Source organism: Anas acuta, chromosome 3 (assembly GCF_963932015.1).
Source record: "Anas acuta chromosome 3, bAnaAcu1.1, whole genome shotgun sequence".
NCBI lineage: Eukaryota > Metazoa > Chordata > Aves > Anseriformes > Anatidae > Anas > Anas acuta.
In genome coordinates, this window is record NC_088981.1 from 72,849,589 (window position 1) to 72,877,454 (window position 27,866).

Sequence of the window (27,866 nt, forward strand, 5' to 3'; positions counted from 1 at the left end):
GTTTAGCCCATGCAAAGCCGTATGTATAGCTGTAGTCTCAGTTACAGAATATACATTGTCTACACAAAAATGTTCTTGATAAAACCTGTGTAGTTTATAGAAAGGTTACAAAATGGCTGTGAACGTTTGCAAATTCCATCCAAGAAAAAATCCCTGAGAAACTCCCTCTCAGTATTTCTTCTTCTCCATTAGCAAGATACTAACCATATCTTTCTTTTAATAGACGAATGAAAAAAAAAGAAAGCATAAGTTGCCCATGGCATGTTGTCATATTCCCCAAGACTGATTTATAATTTAAAGAAGCTAAATGATACACAGAACTTCATTATCCCTTCAGAAAACATTATAATTAAATTGTCATATCTTCCCTAAAAATTAATAACAAACAAGAAACCAAAGCCATTACACTGAACTCTGCACTTTTTATGACAACTGCAATAATATATTTTAGGTGAACTGGTTCCATTTTTATGTCACCAGTGCACATAATTTTTATTTGATTTTCAGTGGAATTTGAAGACTATGCCTATACTAGTCTGCCTGCATATAGCATGAAATAACCCATGAAGAGATAAAGTATATAAAGCTCCGCTTGAATGAAAAAGAAAATATGTACAAGCCCCATTGTCTTTAGAATGATCTCCCTAGCAAGGCAATACTAAGTATGTTGTAAAATATGAACATCCTGATTTAAGACCAAAACATTATATTTTAGGGAAAAAAAAAGCTTGATAAATTTCCAGTTAATGAACGCTGTCAGTCTGATTACTTTTTTTCCATATCATTACAGGTACTTTCAAATTAGTGACCTCCCGTTTAACAGCAGCATTCAGCTATGTCTCCCTGACAAGTTTAATAAACATCTTTTGGATAAAATAATAAGAAAGTGAAACTTGCTATTAGAGAAAAAAAAAATGAAAAAAAATGAAAAACAAACAAAAAGAACAGCAAACAAAAAGAACAAAACCCCTGAAGTATTTTACTTTCTCTGCCTCCAATAAATACACCTAGGACTTCACAAATGTGGTATTCATTATAATGCAGGTTATATTAAAGAATGGTGTTTATTAGTATCTTCCACATCTGTTTCTAGCAGTGTACTCATTCCTAAGCTTTTTATCTAAGATGGTGTAATATAGTATCACATGGGAGTGAACAGACATTTTGGGAATCGTGCATTTTAACTTAATCCAGAACCAGAATATAGAATTTTATAGCTGTGAATGCATTTGTTTTGGCTCCCTTCCCTAACAACACATTTACTTAGAATCGTTTTTTTTTTTTTAAAAAAAAAAAAAGTTTCAAAATAGGTTAAAGGGCTTCAGTAGGAGAGGAGGCGGTAGCCATGGACAAATCAATTTAATCAGTCACTATGGTATGCACTGTGTTATCCAATTCAGTGAACCATTTCACCTCACCAATTGACCAAGAACCTGCTGTCAGAGCCCCTGCTTCCACTCAAGAGGCCTCCGTCACCTTTTGCATATATATTCATCAATACATCCTACTTGCAAAATATTGTAATTCCCTGCATTTATTCAAATCACTTGTAAAATGTCACTGTAAAAATAAAATTCTACCAGGAGCAGTTGTAATTAAACTATGATTTGGCTTTTCAGGAATGTTTCTTGTGACTAACCAACCCAAGCATCTGGCTATAGTATCTCATTAGAATATATATGTGCCAGCCTGGGTGTGCCTGGACTTAAACAGGAGGGTGGTATTCACTCGCTTCTTTTAACTATTTATTCACTCCTTGTCAATCACTCTTACCAGGAGAAGAGATCACACCCCGCTCTGAAATGCCTTCCCTCTCAAGGGATTTACACCAAAATGGAAATGGTCAGCCACCTCAGGAGCTCACAAATGACACCACATGGCAGCATCCACGCACATTAAGGTATGGTGTTAAACCCTTTTGTCCAAAAGGCTTCAGCTCTTTGCTTGCCTCTGCTCCATAAACCTACATTACAACATAATGAAAATTGATAACGCATGATACGCACACACAGGTTTATATAGCTACATCTATATACACATAAATATGAAGAACTCTACACAAATTGGCTCCTGCTAAGAAAATTAGCAAATTCTCATTTAATAACGTTTTCAGAAACTCTAGGTGAGTATAACTATACTAAATACAAGTGTTTACAACATAAAGCATCATAGATAATTTACATCATGAGATGGGTAAAACATAAAAAGCCCTTAAAAGTTCAGTGATAGTATAAGTAACACTTAGAGAAACAAAACAGCAAGAAAGGTTTACTAAAAAAGGAATATCTTCTCACAGAAGGCTCTCATTATTTACTGGGTAGCTTCAGGCTCAAAAAATAATGCAACAAAATAAATGAAGAGATGGCTATTACCCTGAAGGGGAATCCTTTCTTTGTTAGGGCACTGGTGGGAAGGTGGATCAGGTCTGTTTTTTGGTATAAAAATGATGAACATGTAAATGAAGGAATACCTTGAGCAATTTACCTAATATTGTATTTCAGTATACTCCAGAAAACGGTGGCATTAATACCTACTAACAAAGAAAGAGTATACTGCAAGGTTAAAAATACTTCTATATCCTCCTTTACTATGGATTCGTGATTACACAGAACTAGACGTATTAGTGGAAATAGATGAACAAGCAAGAAGCGTACAGATGCCAACACAAACCATACTGCAGTAATTACAATAAGCTGATGGCTGATATTCATTACAAGTACTCAAATTCCCAACCAAATGCAAACACAAAATAAAATACCCTCTAGTCTTCAGCTGTTTTTTATTGTCCCAGCAGTCGCCTCGTTTCATAGTTAGGAAGCATTCCCTAGCCCCAGCACTCTTAAAATGACGACACAACTGTCTCGCAAACACATTCCCCGCAACAGCTCAGCTGAGCTAAGCAGTAAGGAGGGTAAGGACAACTGCTTGCTTCTTCATGCTGCTTCATAATATGATTTGGATGATAATCCAATATATATGACAAGGAGAGAATCATTTGTATGGCTCCACGCTATTATCCGTTGGGAGAAAAAGCTTTAGAATTGCTCTAATGACTGACTTTTTCTTGGGGGTGGTGGTTTTAACATCTGACAGGGATAGCAAAGGGATGTAGTCAGAGAAATAATTCACCAAGATAGGCCCTGCACCAGCTCCCTTTTTGTTTTTCCTTTCTGAATGCTATCGGAGAACAAAACCCCACATCTTGGTGAACAATGCTTCATCCAGCAGTTTAAATGCTTTGAAAAATGGCCTGGTTTGCTAACAGCATGTGCAAGCGTGATGTTTTTACAACATGCTGAATGCCAACGCAGCAGCTAAAGCAGAGAATAATTACGAGGAAATGTCTCAAGTTGTACCTAAATATGCTGTCTCTTTTAGTCACTGCTTTCACCACAACGCAAAGGGAGGCTGGTTCTTGCAAACAGCACACGCAGCAGACTGCTTGATCTACCCCCTTCTGCCGTGAAGGCAGCTTCAGCTACGCCCAATCTAAGAGGTTTTAGACAAAAAGAGGATGTTTTACTCTTCAAGGGCCTCAGAGGCTTCAGCTGTGAAAGGCAGGCCGCGGGTGCAGGGAAGCTCAGGCAGGTGCATGCTTGGCCTGTGCCTGGCCACGCAGGGTTAGAAACACGCCGGAGGGGCTGGCAGAGGTTTCTGACTGAAATCTTCCTCAGGAGAAGCACAAATATATTTTAATAGATTAATGGAATATTCCAGGGACCAAGTAAATCCTGGATAGCAAATCTCTCACATCATCTCTCCCAAGGCTGACAGCATCACCAGTGGCTGCTGCTGACAGGGCACCTCTCGTACCTTACTGCGTTATAAAAGGACTGATCCCATGTGCAGCAGCAGCAGCGTGTTGCAGTGGGGCTGTTGGGGACCCCAGGCACCCCATGCAGTGGCCAGCACTCCTCAGGCATTTCCCTCCTTCCTCAGCTGCATTTCGAGGGGATTCCCTTGCAGCCATTGTTTTGGGAGAAGGTTGTTCCCGGCCTGGAGCAGCATTAAATCCCAGGGGAAATAACGCTGGCTGGTATTTTTTAAAGCAGCACGGGGCAGGAAGGAGCCTTGTGTGTGTACCCCCACACCAGGCGTGCATTAAGGCAGCCTGGCTTCTTGCTTTCTGAAGGAGGGAATGGCTGCAGGGGCACAAGATGCCCTGGGCATATGCGTGATGTCCACAAAGGCCAAGGGGTAATTTCTGGAGCGCTCCTCCTCACATCCATGTTCATTTTAGTTTTTATGCCATTTTGTACGTTAACCTGTAATTCTTAAGCTGCTTTTGAATGCAGTGGGGATACAGATAACTCTGAAAATGGTCTAACAAAATATTAGCATTCAAAAGACTGTATTTTAAATCACTCAAGGTCATGTGAAATTATCTTGTTAAACAAACTAGAGAACTGAGCATCAAGCTTCTTCGTCAGAGCGTTTATGATGTGCCCAGCAAAATGCAGAAAACTTCCAACAATTGATTTTTTTTAATCCACGAGAAGAAAAAAAATAAAACTGTAATTGTTTTCTGTCAACTACGCTTAAAAATGGTGTGTTATCAATTGAGAATTTGGTACATCGGCAGCGAATTTAGATTTGCCCTGATCCTGTGACTACGTGCTACCCTGAGTCCCTCACTCAAGCAAAACGCTGTGCAGAGGCGACATGCTGGGAAAGTTAATTGCAGGCTGCTGTTCTTCAGTAAAATTTGGTTTGAAAATTTACTGTGCCTTACTGGCTTTTGAGATTAAAAAAATCACCTTCTAAAACCAAGGTAATCTTCTAAAAGAATAAAGGTGAAATAAAGTAAAAATGTTTGTCTATTTCTCTGCCAAATCCTACAACCTGTGATAATGTATCAGATTGAACACATTCAATTTCATGAAAAAAAAAACACAGTCTCTCCATGATTTTTTTTTAAGGTTGCCTTCTTTCATCTTGCAGCTAGCCCCAGCACGCTGACACAAAGCCACTTTCTGCAAGGCTTCCAATAACACAGGGCAGAATATTGATGATGTTTACTCTCATTACAAATAAATAAATAAAAATGCTTAATCGTAAACTCATCAGATCGAATAGTTTTCTGTGGTTAGCTCTAAATCAATCTATTTTCCCCCGTGCATCTAGAAGTAATATCAATAGGTTATGGTCTTTTGTTGCGTGGGCTTCCCCTCCCCCTCACCCCCCAACAAAGACGCTGACAAACAACGCGGGGCATTTGTCCGATAAATCAGGCCTTTCGGGATACTATTTAGCTGAAGTGCATGAGGAAACAAATTTGTTTAAAATCTGCTAATACGATTTTACTGGAAGATGGCTTTCTTGTTTTTTTTTTTTTTATTATTTTTTTTCCTTCTTGAGAACCGAGGCCAACAATGAAATGGGAAGGTGGCTCAAAATATACCAAACGCATTCTTTTTTCTCCACAAAAATGAAAGGGACGATGCAGACATCAGCTCTGAAAAATAACCTCCACTATATCATTTCCATTCTTTCTTCCTTTCCATGAAACCTTATCTGTGCTATCCACTCGTCCCTCTTCAGAGGCATGAAGGAAAATTACATAAATTTTCACATCACATAAAAAAAAACGTATGAAATGCATCCTCAAGGAGGAATGCTTTGGATATACTATTCATTTTTTAAAACAAAAGGATTTTCTTTATAGTGAGAGTTGGAAACTCCTGAAATAACAATTTACAAAACAAGGTCTTTTTTCCTAAATAACACAAAAGATGGGTTTGCTCCAATAGTATCAATATGGTGTGGAAAGAATGAGTGTATTTTAATGGCTCCAACCCATTCAGATATAGCAGATACAAGATCAGTGACGGTTTAAGTTATGGTTTAAACAGTCGTATATCACGCATTTCAAACATGAAATGCTACACTGTGATTTCAAATACAATACTGCTGTTAATCTTTTTGCATCATGAAACCACACACACAAATATTCTGAATATTTGTAAGCCTTAATTTTTGTGGGAATTTAAAAAAAGATACAAAGATTTTAAATCGCAGCAGCTCTATATGCAGCAATTTTTAAAACAATAAATGTTTTCCGTAGTCCATGCTGGGGGAAAGGCTGCCATAAAGATTTACTGTGGGTATCCTTGCAGTGTGCACCCGCATTTGGGAAGCCTTTCACAAGTGGGGTGCTGAGCTGGGCAGACCCTGGCTGGCTGTGTTTGAGCCCACTCCTTGGTGCCCCTATCACAAGCATGGTTTGGAAACACCAGAAATCTTCTCAGAGGTGGCTGTATGGGTAGGGATGTGCGCTGTGAAAAGCTAGCTCAGCTCCTTCTGGGTCAGTGAGGTGCTGGTCCTGAGCTAAGAAGCATGCCTGACCTCAGCTGCCTTCCACAGAGCCACTTCCAGTGCTTCCACATCCACAAGTCAGCTACTCCAGGCTTCAGGAAAAAGGGCGGAAACTGTAACTGATTGATAAAATTGCCATTTCCCCTTTTGTCCTTACTTTGTCACTAACATTAACAACAAATGTAAATAATGCCAACTGAATCACAAGTCTTCCAATTCCTGGTGAATTTCATAACCCATTTTCCTTCCCTAAATACCAGTTTTAGGGTCATATAATTTCAAGTATCCCTTATAAATCAGTATCACGCACACAGTTTCAGATATACCTGACAACAGGAGTACGGACTGACTTAAACACCAGCCTTGAAGTGGATTCTCAAAAATTTCTATTCATTCAGTGAATTAGATGACATGCATGAGTATAGTCTTCTCAAGTGTTAAAGACTGCAGGGTGTGACCAGCACCTCACACCTTCATTTCAGTCTTCAGAAATAAAGGGACTGTTCCTGTCACATTCACTGTTAGAGGCCAAGTCAGTTATCTCTGTTGGCATTCCTATGGAACAGATGGAACAACTCATGCCACCTGAAATACTGGCAGAGCTTCTTTCTCCAGCTCTGTAACAGAAGGCCAACAAACATAGTGGCTGGTTTTCCTTGACATTGTGCCTGTCAGTTCACGTGTCCAACACCTGCAGCAGGAATAAGGTCACTCAGATGCTCCAAAGTCACATTTTTGTAAGGGAAATCTGTATCACTCTGCCCTACTGACTGAGGAAGAAAGCAGTCAGTTCCTAATCCACTTTTCCAAACTTGCATCTTAAGACGCTTAAAACGGACGAGTGCCATACACTGACATTACTACAGAGTGGTTGCAGTCATTATTTTCTATAACATTTTTAAAAGGCTTTCAACATCTTAGAGAAAAATGTTAATTTTGAAGCTTTTCACATCAAAATGCAGAAGCAACATTAAAGTGTGAAAAGAGGATTTCAGCAGCAACAGGATTAAGCCTTAAATGTTAAAGCTTTTAATTCCCACCTGAGGCAGGTATTTCTGCTGGTCTGCCTGATGCCTGAGAATTAAAAGCGAAACAATTCATTTTTTTTTTTACTATTCTACCACCTATTCTACTACCACCTTGGTTGTTAATTTGCTATACAGTTATGTACATAAAAACAAAAACAAAACAAAAAAGGCAGACAAAAACAACACACGTTTGTGCACATAAATTTAAAAAACAACATTGTTAATTCAAAATTTGGTGTTTCAATTTTCTTAGCTTAGCCTCAGGATGGTAAATCTCATGCAAGGGCTTGAGTTTAATACTTCTTTCTCTGAAATCTGTTAATTCTGCGGAGGGTTACAAATAATCAACCATAACTGAAAGCATTTTACAAAACCTAGTAAATTATATCACTTTATCCCTCTTCATCATGATTAGGTACGTTAAGTGATATTACTACAGTAAAATGCAAACAATTAGGTAAACAAAGTTTTTTTTTTTGAAAAGATTGTATCATCCTGAAACAAATCATGTTAATGGTCTTAATTCTGCTCTCAATCACATAGGTGTAAATCCAGAAAAAATTGGTAACTCTCCCTCTGTGTGTCTCATGAGGAAGCCTCCCAGTTCCACCTTTAAATCTGCATTTGCTGGTTAATATAACCCTTGAAAGCATAATTTAGCACAAAGGTTTTTGTTTGTTTATTTTTTATAAAAGCCAAAGAACTATGGCCAAGGTTCAGGTTAAGAAAAAATGACTGAATGATTTCAAAAGAAAGGACATTTACAGGCAAAGCATCTGTTTTCCTACCATGATCAACGAACTCTGCATCAGAAGATTTAGATAAAATAGGAAGCCTAGACTTAGAAAAACAGGAAGATGCAATGGATATGCTTGCTGAGCACAGCATAACCAGCTCTCTGTAGTTCTGATCAGCAATTCATACCTGAGCTGCAACTTCCATTATGGAAGCCCCGAATTTACAATTTTGAAAGCTGTCACAAAGCAGAACAGCGATTAATGCCAGCATTGTGTCTGTGCCTTAACATTTCATCTACACTCTAAAACAAACAACCTTCCAGTTATCCAGCAGCATTCACTGTGCAAGGCAGGAAAACCATACATTAAGACTGAAAGCACACCGAGGCAGAAAGAGTACCACATTTTGAATACAAGCCGTGAAGTTGCTGGTGATGAATATGACTTCTGGCTGGGGATATAAGACAATGTATATTTATGTTTCTACAGCTGCAGTGTGTGCACAGGCCAGCAAGATACCAAATTTCCGAAGGGGGGATAGTTAAGAGTTCTTCCATTTTGGAGCGCAAATCCTGACTTCTAGCAAAATAGAGGATTACTCAGTTATGCTGGCAGCTTGTGTGCTCTCCTTCACTCCCAGGCTCTGGGAGCAGGCCAGAAGACATGGAAAGGTGACAGGGACATAGTGCAGTGGTTACGAATGGAACATGTAACATCAAATCTGCTGGAATCCATGGGATTTGATTAGCCCTTATTGGAAATGCTGACTGAAATCCAGTTTCTTCACGTTTTACTGATTATTGGCCATACTGCTGTGAGGTTACGTAGTCAACTCTTACTCTTCAGTGTACAGTTAATTATTGCAGTGATAGATCTTCCAGAGGAAAAATTGCCAGTACCCTCACACAAGACCCTAACATACTGCAGCTGAACCTGCTGGAGCAGTGGATTTAAGTTGTAGACAGAGAACTGGATCTATCTTTCTGCCACCCTGGATGAACATCTATCACTAGCTAGAGGGAGGAGGGAGATGAGCGACACGCTCCCAGCACTGGGCTGTGTCCCCATCTGGCATGAGCCTTCCTCAGTTACTCCTGAGCGGTGACATATGGGTACCACAACCCACACCTGTGCAACAACAAATCACATCAGGTGCCAACATTAGGTATCTGTAGTATTGTACTGCTGTAAAAACCCCGACACCAGCCTTACGAGCTGCTGTATGCTTTGTAGCTGAACTTGTCACGCCGCACTGCCCAGACCCTGCAGGCCTGCCTGCCCCCTCCTTGGTCCCAGTCTCCCCACACCTCATGTCCCTGCTCCCACCACGTGGTGCAGTCCTCCTGGAGCTCCTCAGCGATCCCTGCTCCCCTGAGACAGCGGAGAAGAGGAACCCCTGTCTCTTATCTCACATGAAGGATCTGTTAATCCTTCTTCAAAAGGCTCAACAGGCACCATCTGGAGAGCACAGCAGACTCCTGACAGAGGGAGCCCTGCATTCAGACACACACAGTGTAAGCACTTCTAGCTATGTGGTGACCCCTCGGGTGCCTTTTGTGTAGGTTAAAGTGTGCTCGCTAGTTTGGGCCACACAAGTCAAGGGGCTCGGGAGCCACCTTGGTAATTCTGTGGAGCTCCAGTGCAAGCTAGAGCACTAACTGGCTGTCCTGGAGAAACCCCTGCTGATACAAAATGGTGTATAGGCAGCACATAAATTAGTTTTTTGAGGGCTTGACAGCACCCAAATGTTTCATCTGGGTACCAAACGCCTCCTGTGTGGTTGAGAATTGCAAAACCTACACAGCTTTGGCCTTAGAAGACCTTTAAAAGTCTGACCCTTTCCACAGTATTCCTGGATACTTTCCATGAACAATCTGTTTTTTTAAATCTTTCCCAGGCTTAGAAACTGGTGACCAAGAATGTAGTAATGGAAGTCAGAGAGAGAAAATACAGAAGGAACCTTTGGGGAACTAAACCTGAAAAACAGATGCTGATAACAGACTTCCAAAGGACTAAGTTTATGGTTTTTTGAAGTCAAAGTGGCTGGAAATCTGAGTAGGAGTTTTTCTTGAACTGCTGGTGCAGTTTGCAGAATGCTAAGATGATGGATCTGTCCCCTTCCTAGTGCCACCCCAAGAGCAGAAATGGCCCACTGGCTAAGGTACCTGTCCCAGACTTGGGAACGTGGCAGTGGCTTCTTTCTTTGTTAAGGTGGCCTGTGTGACCCTGTCACGTACCATCAGATGTTTACAGATATTTAAATGCCTAAATGACACCGACTTCAGAAGCAATCAGGTTCCACGTAGCTTTGAGGATACTGGTTTGTGCTGCTCTGGATTATATCTGGTGAATAAAAAAAATATTTGTGGTGCAACCGTATGGTGGACCAGGCCACAAATTAATCAGAATTCACTGCACTAGAGCAGGAACCAGGCATATTCTGGACAACATAGAAAATACCCAATTTTGAATTTGTCCTCTTTATTGTGGCACCTTTACTGCTGCCCAACTATCGGGAGGAAAAGTTATAAGCAAGTTGTAAAAAGTCAGTTCACTTATGCCTGCAACCCGAATGTTAAATGGAAAAGGAGGGCTACCAAGAGCTAACCTGCACTTTGCACAAATGCAGAAAAACCCTTCACATGTCTTTTTCAATCCATGTTGATAGGAGACACAAAACCAGGAATCAGTGGAGGAAAGTATACACTTCCTTCCCAGTGAAGAAGCCCGAATGAGAACACCTTCGACAAACTACTTTGCATAGCTTTCATCCCAGCTTCCCACACAGCGAGAGTACCACCACTGCTGTCTCAGCAGCATCAGTGGTAGCTCCTGGGGGGCCCTTCTGCTTTCATGCTCCGTACTGTGAAACAAGCCAGCAACAGCAGGCCACGCCAGGCAGGGTGCAGGGAACTGCCAGGGATCCTGGCTGTGTACTGCACAAGCCATCTAGCCATCTAGCATTGTAAGCAGTTTCCAGGACTCCAGCTCAACTACTTTGCATTTCATTCATGGTTTTTGTTTGTTTGTTTGTTTTTGGGTTTGGTAATATGAAAATAAATGGAAGATAAGCACAGAGAAAATATCCCTCTTTTCAAGAATACCTCCAAAGACATACGATTTGCTTTCAAAACTTTCAAATCCACTTTGATAACTAAAACTGCCGTCCAATTCTCCACAGCAAAGGTTTTCAGACAATTCATCTATTTTTTTTTTCCAGTTTCTAGTATTTGTTTAGCTTGGTTCACATCACACCTCCAGTTTTGAGGCACAAAGCCACTGCATTGGCATAACCACGGGTGTGATAAATGCTGGCAGGAGGTGGGAGGGAGTAGACCAAGCAGTGAGATTCCCGTCATCCTCAAGCACTGCTGCCAGAGAAACTGCAGTGTGAAACCACATCCTCCACCTGGGACTTCCTAGTGGTCACAAAACATGTTCAGCAGAAATCAGCCTCAAAATCAGCTACAGTCGTATTCTCCTAGCCATGCCCATGGTCACAGCTTTCCAAAACCACAAAGACAGGTTAGAGGAAGCACACTGTCAAATCAGAGGGGAGTAGACACTAAAAACTTGGCACTGTGCACATTATTTAGAGAAATCTATCTTTACACAAATTCACATCAAATTTTTACCTGGGTTTGTGAATACACCAATCAAAATATTTCATTTATCTAATCTGCTATGTGAAGGACGGATGAGAGAATCACACATTAGAAGCTCAGATACAAGATACAGACGCTGAAGTTGGTTTTGTAAATAGGATGGCTGTGGCAGAACTCCCTTTCAATTAGAGATAGTGAGATGTAAAAGAACTTAACTGACAAAAAAGTACCTGAGCTGACTGCAAAGCATGCTCTGAGTTAAGCACAAGCTAAATACAGCGTGCAGAGATGCTCGTTTACCCTACGCTAAGTAAATACGAACTTACACCATTCTTTTATGCATTCCCCATAAAATCAACCAACCCTATTTGAGGTTAACACTAACTCTTCTTTTTGTGAGACCTCCCACTGCCCACATCTAGTATAGCTTGGGCATCTCCCAGCCTACACATGTACAAGTGCTGTACCACTGGTGCATCCTGAAGCCCAGCACTTGGCAGTGCTCTCGAGAGGAAGGGTGTCCCATCATGGTGACACCGCACAGACCGTGAAGGAAGCTCACCATGCTGGGCTGCTTGCTCCAGGCCTTCCTGGGTGAGGCTACGGACATGGCAAGGGTAACTGGTAGTTAACTTCTGCTGGTTTCACTGTATGCAATTTTAATTGCTTAACTTGAGGAGGGGTATGAAGTTCTGCTCAATTGTTAAACTCATCGTTTGTGGTCAAAGACAATCAAGACAGCAAGATTTCTTGCAATACTTGTCATTCAGTGCAAAACACACATATCTCTGTAGTTTGCCTTGAGCACCTCTGTAGCGACATGAGATGTATTCCCTCTGGAAATTAGACTAGATCTTTACCACAGAGATAACTGCTCAATGCCTGTCTTACAGATCATAAAGCAGCTTCATAATTGAATTATAAACTTCAATATTCATTCACAGAGATTAAGCAAATTTTTATTCAAGAATGGGACAGCCTATAGAATTACGTTTATTAATGCTTGCAGTTACGATCAGCATTATTAAAACCTACTCAAGTGTGAAAATGCATTTTATCTAACATTTTTAAAAGGTCATTATTTGCCATGGTTAATTATGCAATCAGCTGAGTATTTTGGTAGCTCTGAAAACTCAATGCTTTACAACAGAATACATGTCTGTGTGCCAGTATCTCTTTTAGCCTAGAAGTGGCTTGTAGTTTTCAGGTTATCATACCAGAAATGCTGGTTGCAGCATTTCCTCTAATAACCTATGCTGCTGGCTGAATCCAGCCACTAATAATATTATGTCCTTAAAATATCCTGGGCAAACAAGATTCAACTGTAATTCCTATCTGTTGACTGGATATACATATTTATATATTTAATGACTTACTCAAAAGAGCTGCACTTTATACGTAGTACTTTAAAATCACCTAAATAATACTCCTGTATCTTTCAAAGAGCATCAGTGCTGAATACTTCTGCCACACGTGACGAGGCCCTTGCCATGTGCGCTCAGAACTGCACTCCCTCCTGTCCAAAGTTAAAGCATCTGAAGTGTAAATTGTGTGTGGCACAGCCACGGCAGCCCACTTTACTTCAACCTTGTTAATGGTGAGCCAGATGGAACCTCCGAGGCCACCCATTGTTCGGGTTTGCATTTTTGTGTAATGCCATGGTGTAGGTCCATAGGGCCTCATGAATTCCCCTCCTCTGAATATATACTGTGCTGTTAAAGGCACTGAAAGGATCAAGCTCTGCTCCGAGAGCAGCTGGCTTTGTATTTTTTAATGGTTGTTAGCAGCAGCAGCAGGTCCATTCTATTACCCCATTCTCCCCCTGCCCGTCTTAAAATCCTGATCTATCAGTCCTTGAGTGAAACCAAGCACATCATATGTTACCTCAGGTTCACTTCCCTGTACGTTCCTTGAAAATTCTCAGATTCTTCCTTCCTTGCAGCCTCAGACCCTGCCCCAGCAGATCTGAATCACACCAACAATCATCACTGACTTCAGCAACAGTCAGGCCACAGTTTCTGTCCCACCCAACCTAAACAAGCTGTGCCTGCACAGTTTTTGTTACTTGTCATCGCCTTCTGAAGATTCAGTCAAATTTCACCGACTGGATCTCTATGACAAGAATGGAAATTAAGAAGAGTTTTGAGTAACGATAGCTCACAAGAGACTCATCGGTCTGAGAAATAAGGGGAAAACTTGCAAATTGTTACCTGCAAAGACCTATCTGTACAGTGTTTGTGATGTAAAAGTTAACATTTTACACTGCTTGAGCAATGCTTCAGCAACATAAAGACAATTGCTGATGAAAAACAGCAGTGCAAGTAGTGAAGAAACCCACAAGACTACACCTGGCCTTCTAACAGGTTCCAGAAGCACTGAAGGAACACGGTCAGTGGTGGGGAGATGGGAGTACTTTCTCCCTGTTTACTCCAGATGTGGTGCACACTGCTATGAGCATGGTGAGAAAAGTACAAAGCCTTTCCTCTCCAATGGGCCAGCCATCAGAAAAGCGAGCTGCACCACACAAAGAGGAGACTGCAGCCAGAAATGTCTGAATTGTACCACCGAGTACCAGATAATTTGTTTGCCTCTTTGGGAGAGAACTTTGACAGAGTAGCTCATGAAGACAACACAGCGTAACTTGTGAATGATTTTAGAAGGATGCTGCAAGCTGCACAGAGGCTTTTGCAACATCAGGGCTGATTAGATGATTAAAAAGATTGAGCAGCCATGGTCAATACTTCAGAGCAAATTCCCTAATGTGTTTGAAGTTACTTGCTTTTGCACTAGGCAGTGTAAGGAAGGACACCCCCCCCCACCCCACCCCCAGATCCTCAGGTCAGTGCCTCATCTGTTGTAGGAGGCACACAACCAAAGGAAATCTATTATGTTCCTGCTGTTCCCAGCTGGTCTATGTGCCTTTGGCAATAGCAGCCAGGAGGCACCCAAAGCTTAGCAGTGCAAACTCAGCCTGCTGTAGCATGGACTGGGGTAGGCAATCTTTAACTTGATCACTTCTCTTTTTTTCTTTCCCCAAGCTGACCCAGATATTATCAGAAGGAGCAGCTTCTCCTTTCCTACGTGCCCCCCAAAAGCAGAAGAAATGCCAGACAAACTTCTTCCTGGGGTTCCTATAGTCTGACATGAAAGTTTTGGGATGATCAAGGCTACTTGCTGATGGGGAATAATGAAGAATCAGGGAACTTGAGGAAAGATATATCAGCAGGAAAAGCAGAACATAGCAACCTCTCCTTTCTCCCCACAGGAAGGCCAATTTACATCAATCCTGTCCCTCACCCCCTTTATCTGTTACATAAATAGCAGGGTGCAACCTACTCAAATTATTTTTAACTTGAGCATTTCTTTAGTAAGATTGTTCTTAAAGGCCACAACATTCTGCCGAGATGCTACCAAGTGGCTCAGGGGGATATACTGCACAAGGTGCAGCAGTTTTATAATCACTACCTTGTTAAAAACATTTCTAATTCCAAATTGTAACTCACAGGGGAGCAGAAGAGGTTCAAGGAGAAGTAAAGCTCTTGGGCTCAGCAAACTAATTTTGCCAATTTCAGAATTCATGTGTTAAACCTTGTTTTACTTGGTAATTATCCCTTATGCACTACAACAGATCCTTTTTGAAGGCCAAACAAATTACCGTTAGCACATTTCCATTGTCTAAGAAAAAGAAAACCACCTAGTTGACAAATACGAGTATTAGGTAAGTTGCAATAATGAAGGGAAGGCACAAGTTGTAACTGGTAAACTACCACTGCACTTTACCTACTTTTCCCAATTTTTCCAGGTCTATTCTATCAGTAGGATGGAAGGCTGGAATACATATTCTGAGATCTGACTGGCTAGATGGCTACTGCCTGCAGTTTTTACGCCCTTCTTTTACAAGCTCTCTTTAGCCATAAGATAACATCCGCATGCAACAGCTGCTATGAACCCCGTGCTGTTTGTCACTTCAATACTATAGGATGAAGATGATAAACTCCCCTTGATTTCAGCATGTTAAGCTTCCTTAAAGCTGTGTTTCCTTCAGAGGCAGCAGTTTGCATTTCTGTACCTTGTCCTGCCTCTTGCCCACAGAATTAGTATCACATGTGTATCACAAAAATAGCTGCAAAGCTATTTTCCTATGGAGCCTTGCAGCATGAATTAGTCCAGCTGGTGACTCTCCTCTGATAAGGATGACAACAAGAAAACCTTAAGGTGTCTTAAAGAAGGGGGGTCATCCAAACCTCAAGACTTAAGCTGTCAATACTCATTTTGTTTTTCTGGTAACTGGAGTAATTGGAAGATTTGCAGTAAAAGTTGTTTGCTATTTCAACTTAACAAATTAGCATTTCCTAATATGCTTTCATAGTTATTATCAGTATTTTTTGAAAATTCACTGATTCATCGTAAAAACTAAGAAAATGTGCATGTCTGGAAATATCAGGTAATAATCACTTCCTTTTCCTGGAAGCCTAGAAAATATGGCATTTAATGGATTATATACTGAGTTTCAAAAGTTATATATTACTGATACTTAAGTGTACCTTTCAGCATTACGGTACTACTAGCTTTAAGTCCCGATTTTATACAATCCTTCTGTTTCACTCAGTGAAAAAAAAAAAAAAACTTTAAGAGCTGTCATTAAGAAACCTGAACCATGAGCTTCTCTCTACAGTACAAAGAAATTGATGTATATAGAAAAATTAGTGGAAAATAGTATGATTTCTGTTACAGCATGTGAAATTTATTTATTTTTTATCAGTTCTATCCTTGTCACAAAGGCTGGTTATGATTTTAGTACGTTTAAGTTCCAAAACAGAATGCTGAAACTGTACCATGCTTACGATATTCTGATTGATATGAAATACCAGACCAGAAACAACAGGAAATGCTACTTCTAATACCTATCTCCAATTGTCTTCACATCGTTCACAGCACTTCAAACTAATGCAACAGAGGCAGAAAAAAAAAACAAAAAACAACACAGATTGCTTAGAGGAAGCTGGTAGGAAAGGAAGAGCTGTGATAACAGGATACGCAGTACTCCTCAAAGCCTGCCACTCAGATTTTGCAAGTTTTGAGGAGCAGCTGCTGAAAGGAAGGAAAGGAACTGAGAAATAACCATTACACATGCGCTGCTCATTCATACTAAACCTCCAACTAGAAGTTGGCAGTGAATTAAACCTGACCACTGCAGTGCTGAAAGGTTCCCCTTTGGACGGACAGGGATGTCCGAAGCAGGGCTGAGGAATGCTGCTCGCATTCCCAGCCAGGCACAGACTTCCTGGTTAATCTTAAATAAGCAATCTGTTTCTGAGAGCCTCAGTTCTCCTCACCTCCCCACCTCATGCTGCAGTTTAATAGATGAGTTAATGGTCTGGTGGCACCAAAGCATCTAAAATGGGTAGATTTGCGATTCCCGCCCTGTTTTCTTTCCCTGATCAGGAAAACCACAAGCTGCAGCCCTGCTAACAACACAGCACATCGTTCGTGCAGGGAACCATGTGCAATGGGATCTTTTATACAGGTTTGCCGGTGGTCCGACACGGACAGCTCGAATAGCACAGGCCTTGTCTGGAACAGTCCCCACGCCCTCCGTGAGGTGTTGCCAGTGCCCATTTGCACCTCCGGCCTTTTGGAGGCCCAAACCAGCTCCCTGTTGTGTTTTGTGCTCCTGCTGCTTTCCTTCACCAACCCCCTGCCTCCAGCAATGGCAGGATACGTATCACTGCCAGCACGGGGCCGCAGAGCCCCCACCATGCTGTGGGGGAGATCTCAACCAGGGAGCACAACATGCCTCATGCCTTGATACTCGCAGGGTCTCCCCACTGCAGATAAACCAACCAAGTGCCATGCCGCTATCGCGAGGCATCCCCTGTTCTCAGTGCTTCTCAATGCTTTTGTGACAGGATTAGTTTCTCCTTACGTTATGCTCCAGGGGCTGGCTCTCTGTAGGATTCGGTCAGCACCAGCCACCCTGCAGGGAGAAGATCATGGCACTTAGGGCTGCAGGGGACTGTTCTCTATCATGTGAAACTGTACCCATGTGGAGAGTATGCTACTGAATCAGAGGCAGCATCCGTTTCTTTTAAAGACACAGTTCCCTTGCTGGAAAAAAAATAATGAAAGGCAATTAAATCTGTTAATGCTGTCCAGTATTTGGGAGATCACTACATGCAGTGCTTAGGGAAATGGCTTAGTGACAGTTGGCAGTGCTAGGTTAACAGCTGGACTTGGTGATCATAGAAGTCTTTTCCAACCTAAATGATTCTATGATTCAGCATATTCAGCACAGTGGAGACAAATAAACATACACGGTATGCTTTATACCAAAAACTATTTCTGAAATTTAGAGTAAAAGACATCATTTCAATCAAAAAAAAATGGATTGTGAAGTGCAATTGAGTCTCTGGCTGAAGAGTTTTGAGAAAAATCACCAGGATAGCTGTGGCAAGCCTGGATTAGACATTGTTTAAGACTAGCTTTGTGTCCCCAGAGACACAGGAAATTTTTAAGTTAACCCCCAAATCTGAAGGAATCTGCCTCGAATTCCCCCTGAGACAGGACAGGCACAGCCTGGGGTCAGGGCCAGGGCCATCTCTGCAGCTTCCCCATCTGCTGAGGGGTACACAGAAAGCTAATTGCACTTGGTAGGCAAATGCTGACTTGGCCAGGCTGCAGCCCTGCATCTCTCTTCCACTGGGGCTCTTTTCCTCTGCAGAGAGAGCCTGCAGTACAGACAGAATTAAGTTATTGGCAGACTCTGCCAAACAGGTCTCCAGGGCTGTATCTATTACAGCGTCCTCAGGAGAGCCCCTTGGCCAACCATGCTGGCAGTCCCAGCCCTCATATGTGTGTGGCAGCAATCAGCAGCACAACTGCTGTCCAAAATGCCAGGAGAGAAAAGCTCTCTCCTCAGAGAGCCCTCCCAGGACCCCTGGGCTTGCCCATGTCGGCCCACACCACAGCAGCAGAACCCACACCATGCAGCTCCCTTCCTTGAGCAGTCAGCACACAGCCGGGAAGACCTCGCTCCCCTCCAGGGGCTCAAAGCCATTCCCCTCTCAGACACACACTCGTTTGCACTGGCTTTCACAGACGCTGTGCATCCTACAGACGTGTACAGCATGCTTGTGGCTCCTGGGCAGATATAGCCAAGTAAACACCAAGCGTAGGGCATCAGGGTAAGCCAGGCTGCCCTGGCAGAGAGCTGTGTCCCAGCTGGGGAGAGCCTTGGCCCGTTGTGCACCCAGGACCACGAGTGCAAAGCACCCAGCGACAACCCATGGTTGGTTACCCTTTGTTTCTTGGTCAGCTCACAGCTAACCACGTTTGGCATTTTACTTCTTCTGAATCATAGAAAATGCACAAGTTAAACTAGCCTCTCAAACTATTCCTAACCTTCTCAGGGGGGGAAAAAATAAAAAAAAAAGGACAATAGGGAAGTGAGAACTACAGCATTCCTGATTCTGGGCAGACACTGAAGTCATCAGTTCATGAAAGCATCAGGTCAGAAACAGTCCTGCCTCCACTGCCTGCCACGAAGAGGTGAGCATTGCCTCTGCTATTCTGTAATCCAGTCAGCTCTAACTGCACAAGCAACTTGATTCATATCCAGTGATCCCATTTACCACATTTCCTCCTCATCCCTAGTACCATCCCCCCGTCACTTCCATCCAGATTCTGCTCCTAATCATCACATTTAGTTTTTACAGACTGATATGCATGACCCATTGCAGAGGTCACAGCTGGATACTTCAAGGAAATAAGCATTTTTAAACAGACAAACTTGAACTATCCTTTAGTGCCTTTTTTGTTGTTGTTGTTGGTTTTTTTTTGTTTTTTTTTTTTTGTTTTTTTTTAACAGATTTAAGTCTTTACATATAAACCAGTCCCTGGGGAAGTTTTTTCTTAACTAAATGAGAATGTGCCTTTAAAAAACAAAACAAAACACCAGAAAAAAAAAACAATTCCAAGTTGGAAAATGGATTTATATGCCACACACAAACTGTAGTCCTCTACAGTGTAACAAAATATGCAAGCTTAAGCAAATTTACCACCTGCTACCACAGAAAGGGAACATGGTGGTATCCTGTTCCCAACACAGCATCTCATTATAGCAGCTGGATGTTTCCACTACAGTGATTAGTGTGTATACAGTGTCGTGAGTAATTTCCAGTACTAACACCACCTTATATTTCATATACTTTTTCACTGACAGTCTAAACCATAATCGGTAGTTCAAGCAGTTTTTTGCAGGTTTGTGAAAACTCTCAGCTGACCTTACACAGGCAAGAAGGAAAAAGTCCGTGTCATTACAACGGTGTTACCTGGCCTAACAGAGTAAGCTAATGCAGATATATCGGTATTGCTTCGTTTTGCCTAAAACCACATACTGCAACACAGGGTTAACGTACGATAATGCACTCTAGGTTACACCAGCAGAGAGGACCGGAGAATGGAGCACACACTATGGCCACACTGATTATACAGGCACAAATCAGAGACTGTTGGCTGGTTAGATGTCCTACTAATGAGGCACATGCTGCACCTTTTAGAAGCTGCCAGTCAGGCATGATCTTAGCTATCACCAACTGCAATAAACTAAACCTGGTTACAAAATCAGGATTCAACACATTCCACAGAATCACCTTATCACATGACTACATGTACCGAGTTTACCTAGTAAAATTTAGATATAAATGGAATATGACTGCCAGCATAAGAAGCATCAATCAGTTCCTGTCAGCTTTTCCTCACAGCTATTAAGACTAGTGTTTTTGTGTTTGTTGTTGTTGTTTTAATTATGAGGTCATCAATGTGTTTATCTCATTCTAACTGAACTGATCGAGTCATCTTCCTTTTCATACCCACTTCCTTTAATGCAGCTGAGGCAATCTTTCATAAATCTATTGTGTGTGCATAAATGTGTATACAGTACGAGAAAGTATACAATATATGTATATATAGGATAAATATAATAGATATAAATGTTAATAGATTTTTCTTTTCCAAAAGTAAAGTCAACCTTCTATAAAATACATCTTAACAATAAAGACTATTATTATTCTACCAAATTCAAAAGCTTTCAAATGTGATTAAATCATATTTTATGCAGGAATTAAGCAAGAAATTTGGGTCACTAAGATAAGAGATATAACAGCTTTTATATATATATATATTAACATGTACTTCTAAAGATTTTAAGGGCAGCCATGACCTAAAGCATCTCACAGACATTCAAATTCACTTGCCAGTTGAGGAATAATTACAACCACCAATTATAAAGAAAAGCAACATGATTCTCTGCTGGCTTTTCATTCAAATTAGCAACTAGAAACAGAGAAGGAACACAAAAAACAATAGCCTGAACTAAACTAAAAGATCACCAATAATCCAGATTTCTGAATCCCTCTGAACACGAATGCATTACTACAAAAGGCATTTTCTGATGAGTTCTTATTTTGAAAAGAAGGGGGGCAGTAGAGTCTAAATCCCAGAAAGCAAAGCAGAAGAAATTATCTCTTTATGGCAGTTCGTGGCAAGGAAGTGAATCATCTGAGGCAAATTAGAGAGTCCATTTGGAAACACTGATTCCAAGAGCACGGTGGGACTGCAGGCAGAAATCTATTGGAGCAGCTGCACTGGCAGAAATTTCAACCTTCACAAGCACGTAAGCCTGAAAATATTATTTGCAGTAATTCTGATGAGTTTTGTCTGGCTAAGCAGCAAATTTTTATTGTGGAAAGGACATGCAAGGGAACTGAGGATATATTCTCTACCTACTTCTCACATGGAACAATCTCTAAGTCATTCAAAAATTGTACTATAATTTCTTTAAGTTTTGAATTCCCCTTCCCTCAAACTTAGCAGTCTTCTCTGCCCAGCAAGCTACTGCATACCAAGCTTGGAGACTGCTCTTAGTATGTTTAGAACTAATGCAACAACAATTAAGGGACGCAAAACCTCCTGCACCCCACTCTTCATTACGGAGACCTTAGTTATCTATAAACTACTTCTAAACGGTGTCCAAAAGATTAACTAAGAAAAGCAGGATCATGGACAGGATGTTTGAATTGCTACAAGAGGATACACACTTTCAACAAAACTCCTGGGAAAGCAAGTCTTCCAGATTAAAAAAAAAATGTATATTTCGCTGCTCTCTAATAATTCAAATGACCACGAATGACAATTATTATTGCAATTAAAAGCAGCAGTGATTTTAAGTGATTTTATGGACTAAGGAGGAAACCAATTCTATGCTGAAGAATTTACTATCTAAACAGACAGAACAGAAGGAAGGTACAGAAATGGCCTAGGCAAACAAGAAGGCTATCTTAAGTCATGTCGTACACATTATCTTCATAGTTGCTTAACTTTTCTCCTTTATTCATTAACAACTCTTTCCTTCACAATGACTCCTGGTGTTTCTCATTACACATTCCCACAAGCAGGTAAGCAAAGTCATTCTGTAAGACAGAATTAGCTCCGCATCCATCCATCATGCCTATTTATTTAGCCACAGCGAGGGCTGGCAAGGCAGAGTCACAAAATGGCTGATCAGCAACTACCTCATTTTACCATAAGAACTGAACCAGGGAACTGATCCTTAGGATATAGCAGCCTTTGGGATTGGTCCTGCCTGTTCGAACACTCCGTTTCCCCCATGCCCCAGGGATGTGGCAGCCCTTGCAGCTGGCACAGTTTCTCCAGCCACCCCAGTGAAATGGCAGGAAGGAAACCAAAGGGTGGCTGCGTCCGTGGGAACAGTCCCAGGGCTGCTGCAGCCCACAACAGCTCCTCCTGCCTTCCTTTCTTTTCCTTCCGCCAAGGAGGGAGAGATGATGGCGAGCATTTTTTCTCAATTTCCCTCAGGTGCAAGTCAGAGGCAAAAAATGCAAAAGGAAGGTTTAAGCCTTTACAGGAACAATTTGGGAAGTTAAAAGCTTGAGAATGGAAACCCAAATCTCGTATGTCATATTATTTACTATCAAAAGAACAATAATAATGTGTGAAGATGAGAGACTGCGACTTACAGACTAAGGCTTGAGTCTAGCTGTATTTTACAGTACTTTGATTTACTTATAGAGAAATACCAGAATCCATACTCTGTTAGTCAAAGCTGGAGCTGTAACATCCATGACTTTTTTTTTCCCCTGCAAGGTGGGACCGCACACCGAACCACTCGTCTTTCTTTTTGCATGTGACACTGAAACCACTTTTATTTGCACTTCAAACAAGCAAGACAAAAAATATGATTGCTTACACATATCCTTGAACTCGCATAATTTTCAGATGTGGAAAGTTGTCTTTCTCTAGATAATATCATCTTTGAAAGCAATTGTACAAATGAAAGATTAAGTCCTCATTCTTTTAAAACAAACTAATGAATTTTCAACTATGACAGACAAGAACAAACAGACCATTTTCTTTTAAATCCATTTATAATCTATGAAAGAACATTCCTCGGTGACAAGTTTGCATTGAAAAGGAATTCACATTTGAAAAGCTAGAACAAAAAGAGATGCTTGCAAATGTTTTTTAAGCATCAGAGTCGAGAAATATATAAATGGGAATAACTCTTTCTCATATACGGAGAGCACCTGTATTCTGTAATGAATGTGAGGGGTCTCCAGCAGATCACAAGCAAGATTCAGATTTTGCAACACTTACTGTTCCTGCTTATAAGAAATAGAGCTAATTAAGTACACTGACTGTAGGATCAGATCTTGAATTATTATGCTAAAAATGTCGGACAAAAGCATTTACAATACAAAATACATAGCACGTTTACACTGAGCATACATTATGTTTCTCTGATAAAAAAAAATTCTTGTGTTAATCTCCTCAAATAATATAAATTGCTTGCATCAACAAACACAGTACAATTAGCTTGTTACCCTTAAACTGAGTTTAAAATAAGCAAATTGTTTGATGACTTTGATGTTTTCCACCCAAAATGTGCTGGCTAATTTTTCCATTCCAGTTCCCATTCCAATCTTTTAACTGCCTTAATCTCCTGCCCTCAGATGTTGACCTCGTAAGAACAGAGGTCATAGGTTAGCACAGACAGACCTCAAAAGATCTGGACTATCAATTCATGCCTGAAAGATTTCTCTTCCACAAAAGAACCACTAAAAAAGCAAATTCCAAAATCCAGCTCCACAAGCCGTATAAAATATAAACTTGTTGATATGTTACACTCATAACTATTCCAAAATGACTGGATCTTTCATTTCTGAGAGATACAAAAAATAAACAGAACCAATGGCACCAACACAGAATAATGATTTTAACTTCAAAGATAAAAAAGGAAAGCTCTAGACAGGAGAGAATTGAGAGTCAGCATCTTTAACCATGGATATATGTTTTAAGTGGTTGTAATCTTAACATTCTGAAGTAACATTTTTCCACAGCAGGCATTTTTAAACACAATTTGTGTTCTTCTAAGGGTGAAAGTATAGCATAGCTAACTGAGAAAATTAAATAGCACCAGTTTATATGAATGTACTGATTATTAGAGAGACTACTCCCTCATTTTCTTGGCATACAACAGATTCTTTGCTGCTTGTTTGGACAATGAGCATAGAGCTCTCATTAAAAAAAAAAAAAAAAAAGGAAAAAAAACAACATGCCAGACGTTTCTTTTCTATGTGTAAATGAAATGTGTAGATTGTAAGGGAAAAACAATAACTTCAGGAGGCTCCAGTGAGTTAGAAACACAAGGGTAGCAAGAACGATCCGTTTGATAAAAATATTTCCGAGCTCCAAGTTAAATTTGTAAGTTACACAATGTACATAAGGACAAAAATTCTAAAACTGAAGTGATTAATCATACTTGCACATTTAATAAAATTAAATCCCACTGAAATCCTTAATAAAAAGCAAATTAAAATTCTGTGGATTTTTTTTTTTGACTTAGAAAAACTAAAGTGCTTAGCATATTTTAATAGAAGATGTAGGTACACATTCCTAGCACTGACTGTGCAAGCAGCTAACCATGATTCCCCCCAAAATATATCACTTGGAAAAACTTGGAAAAATGAACCCAATCAACAAGAAATTAAAGATTTTTCATATACTCCTAGAAAGAGGTGATTTGGGACAACTAAGGAACAATAATGTAAATAAAATTAACCCTTTCAAAAGGTAAATAAATAGGATTTTTCTCTACATATGAACTATGTACAATTTCTAATCCTTTTGACAACCACTGATGATTCCCTCCCGTTGAGGGAAGAAACAAAACTGCCTAATTTTAGAGAACAATTAATCTCATTATGCAGACACACTGACACACACACTATTCTCTTTGTTTTGTGTTATTAGTTTAGCACAACAAAAAGGCAGAGGCACTAATTTTCAACATCAAAAAATCTGAAGTTGAATTTGAAACTTGAAATATTTCAACTCTCTATATTGGTCAGAAGATATCCATTTATCATTGAGGAAATCAAAGCGTTCTGGTTAAACTTTGTTGCAAAGGCTGTTGCAACATTAATTGCAGACAATGAAATAAGAGCAGTCTGTGGTTTGCTATTGTTTTCAGAGCCGCCTGAAGTAAATTAAATGCTTAGCATTTAAGCTGTCCAACGGCTAAAAGAGTAAAACTCCAAGTAACTTCTGGGCTAAAGAAAGCCATTCAGCACAAGACCACTGCAATTTAAATCAATTTTTTTACTTTCAACTATTCATTGTAAAAGATATAGTGCCAGGAGACTCAATACCAGTAAGATTATAAATGAATGGAGATCAAAGAAGAGAAATTGTTTAGCTCACTCCCATATTTCACAGTGACCCTTCACAACTCTTTCCTCCTTAACCATTCCACGGGTCTGTTACTGAGCAAACCCAGCTCCATCTACTTCATCAATACTGCCAGCCTCGGCTGGCTCTTTCTCCAGCTCTTCCACAGACACCTTTGTTCTTTCGTGCATATGTGCAATTTCTTCAGTGAAACCAGTCCCTTCATCCTTTTCCTACAGCACCACAGTATGGTTTCAAAGAAAAGCCAGCCCAAATCCCCAAACCTAGCCGCTAGACAGAATGGCATTCATGCTAACTTCTACCTGTTATGTACAAATTGAGCATTGAAAGAGCAAGAAATAATTTATATTGTAGTAACTATGAACTACATGATGATGTACTAGGTCTCCTACATGGTCTCTTCTCATTTACTGCATGAAATGGAAGATGGTCATTGACTACTTCGTCTTTAGCGTACTTAATTCAATGCCTGGACTCATACCTAAATCCACCTAAATAACACAATACAGAAGTATTGACTTTATTCAGTCCAACTGCATGACATTCAACAAGGCTAAGCGCTGGGTCCTGTACTTGGGTCATAACCCCATGAATCAATATAGGCTTGGGGAAGAGAGGAAATTCTGCTGAAAATCTGCCTGGCAGAAAGGGACCTGGGGGTGCTGGTCGGCAGCCAGATGAACGTGAGCCAGCTGTCTGCCCTGCTGGCCAAGAAGGCCAACAGCATCCTGGCTGTGTCAGAAATGGTGTGGCCAGGGCTAGGCAAGTGATCATCCCCTTGTATATGGTACTGGTCAGACTGCACATTGAATATTGTGTTCAGTTTTGGGACCCTCACTACAAGAAGGATATTGAGTCGCTTGAGCATCTGCAGAGAAGAGCAAAAAAGCCTGTGAAGGAAATAGAAAACAAGAGTCATGAGCAGCGACTGAAGAAATTGGGGCTGTTTAGTCTGGGGAAGAGGAGGCTGAGGGGAGACCTCATTGCTCTCTACAACTACCTGAAAGGAGGTTGCAGCAAAGAGGTCTCTTTCCTCAGGTGACAAATTATGAAGAAACTGTCTCAAGTTGTGACAGGCAGGGTTTGGACTGGATATCAGGCTGAATTTCCTCATGAAGAGGGTGGTCAGGCATTGGAAGGGGCTCCCCAGGGAAGCGGTGGAGTCCCCATCCCTCGAGGGATTTCAAAGCTGTGTAGACATGGCACGAAGGGACATGGTTTAGTGATGTGACTCCAAAGGTCAGGTTGATGGTTGGGCTTTATGATTCTGAATGTCTTTTCCAACCTAGATGATTCTATTTTCATGTATTGCAAGTATTAATCATTTTGCAATGCATCTATGAAATTGTGTGGTTTAATTGGTCTCAAAGAGATGCACAGGATTCTGGAGCACAAGAAAAAAAAACAAACCATTTTCCAGTGTAGCCTTATTCTAGGTGACCAAATTGAAACAGAAAATAATGTTCTACAGAGCCTGTAGAACACTGTTTTATAGCACCCACTATATACAGGGCAAAGCTGAAATCAAGCAACTTTTACAGCTGGGAGTATTTGATGGTGCTGCAAAATAAAATCCAGATGCGTCACATTTGTTACCAGGTAAATGAGGAACACACAATAAGCAGACTACTGCAAGAAGTCCCATTTCAGACCAACACTCACAGATATGCTGAAACCTCCTCAGCTGCCACACAGCTACAAAGCAGGTGCTCAGTTCCCGCCTCAGCTTCAGCTCCTCAGATATGAGCTGTTGACTTACAGCAATCTTTCAAAAAGGGAGGAAACTTTGATTCAAATCAGACCTGTTTGCACTCCCTGAGTATTTCCCTATCATCTTTTAGATGACAATTTGGAAGTTCTGAAGACCTGTATTTCTCATATTGACAATATTTTCAGTGGTCTGGCCCCTTGCCCAAGAATCCCAGATTGTCCTTTCTTCCTTGAGCTCTTTTTCCCTCTCGTTACTGACCTCCCCCAAGTCTAACTTTGATTTCACGTCCCTGTTCCTTCCTAATCTCCTCACTATTCATTGTCCTTGCAACATCATTTTGTCTCAGTCACCTAGTTTGAAGGATCAGACAACACAGGAGAGTCCCTTTTTCAGCTCCACTTTCCCATAACCAGAAGACACAAGTGCAAATTCCCATTTACTCCTGCTACTTCTGGATGGATAATGCCACATAACTTGTGCCGGGGTTGTTTAACCTGGTACTTTTATTTGGCCAAAATAAGCTTACCTTTCCTGGTGTAAATATGCCCTGAAAACCATGTATTTTGTTCATTTTTCATGACATGTGCCTTATTACCTGTTTGAGAAGCACTCCAGCACACTGTAGGCACACTCATAAAGGTGGGGGGCACAGAGGGAATAACAGCAATGTGACTGCACCACCACTACCGAGATGACTACCTCT

At 40.9% G+C, this 27,866-nt stretch overlaps 1 protein-coding gene across 8 annotated transcripts in view; it reads right to left on the reverse strand.

Annotated features, from left to right (window-relative positions):
* LIN28B (lin-28 homolog B) overlaps window positions 1–27,866 on the reverse strand; it is a 98,127-nt gene that overhangs the window by 7,121 nt on the left and 63,140 nt on the right. The window lies entirely within an intron of this gene.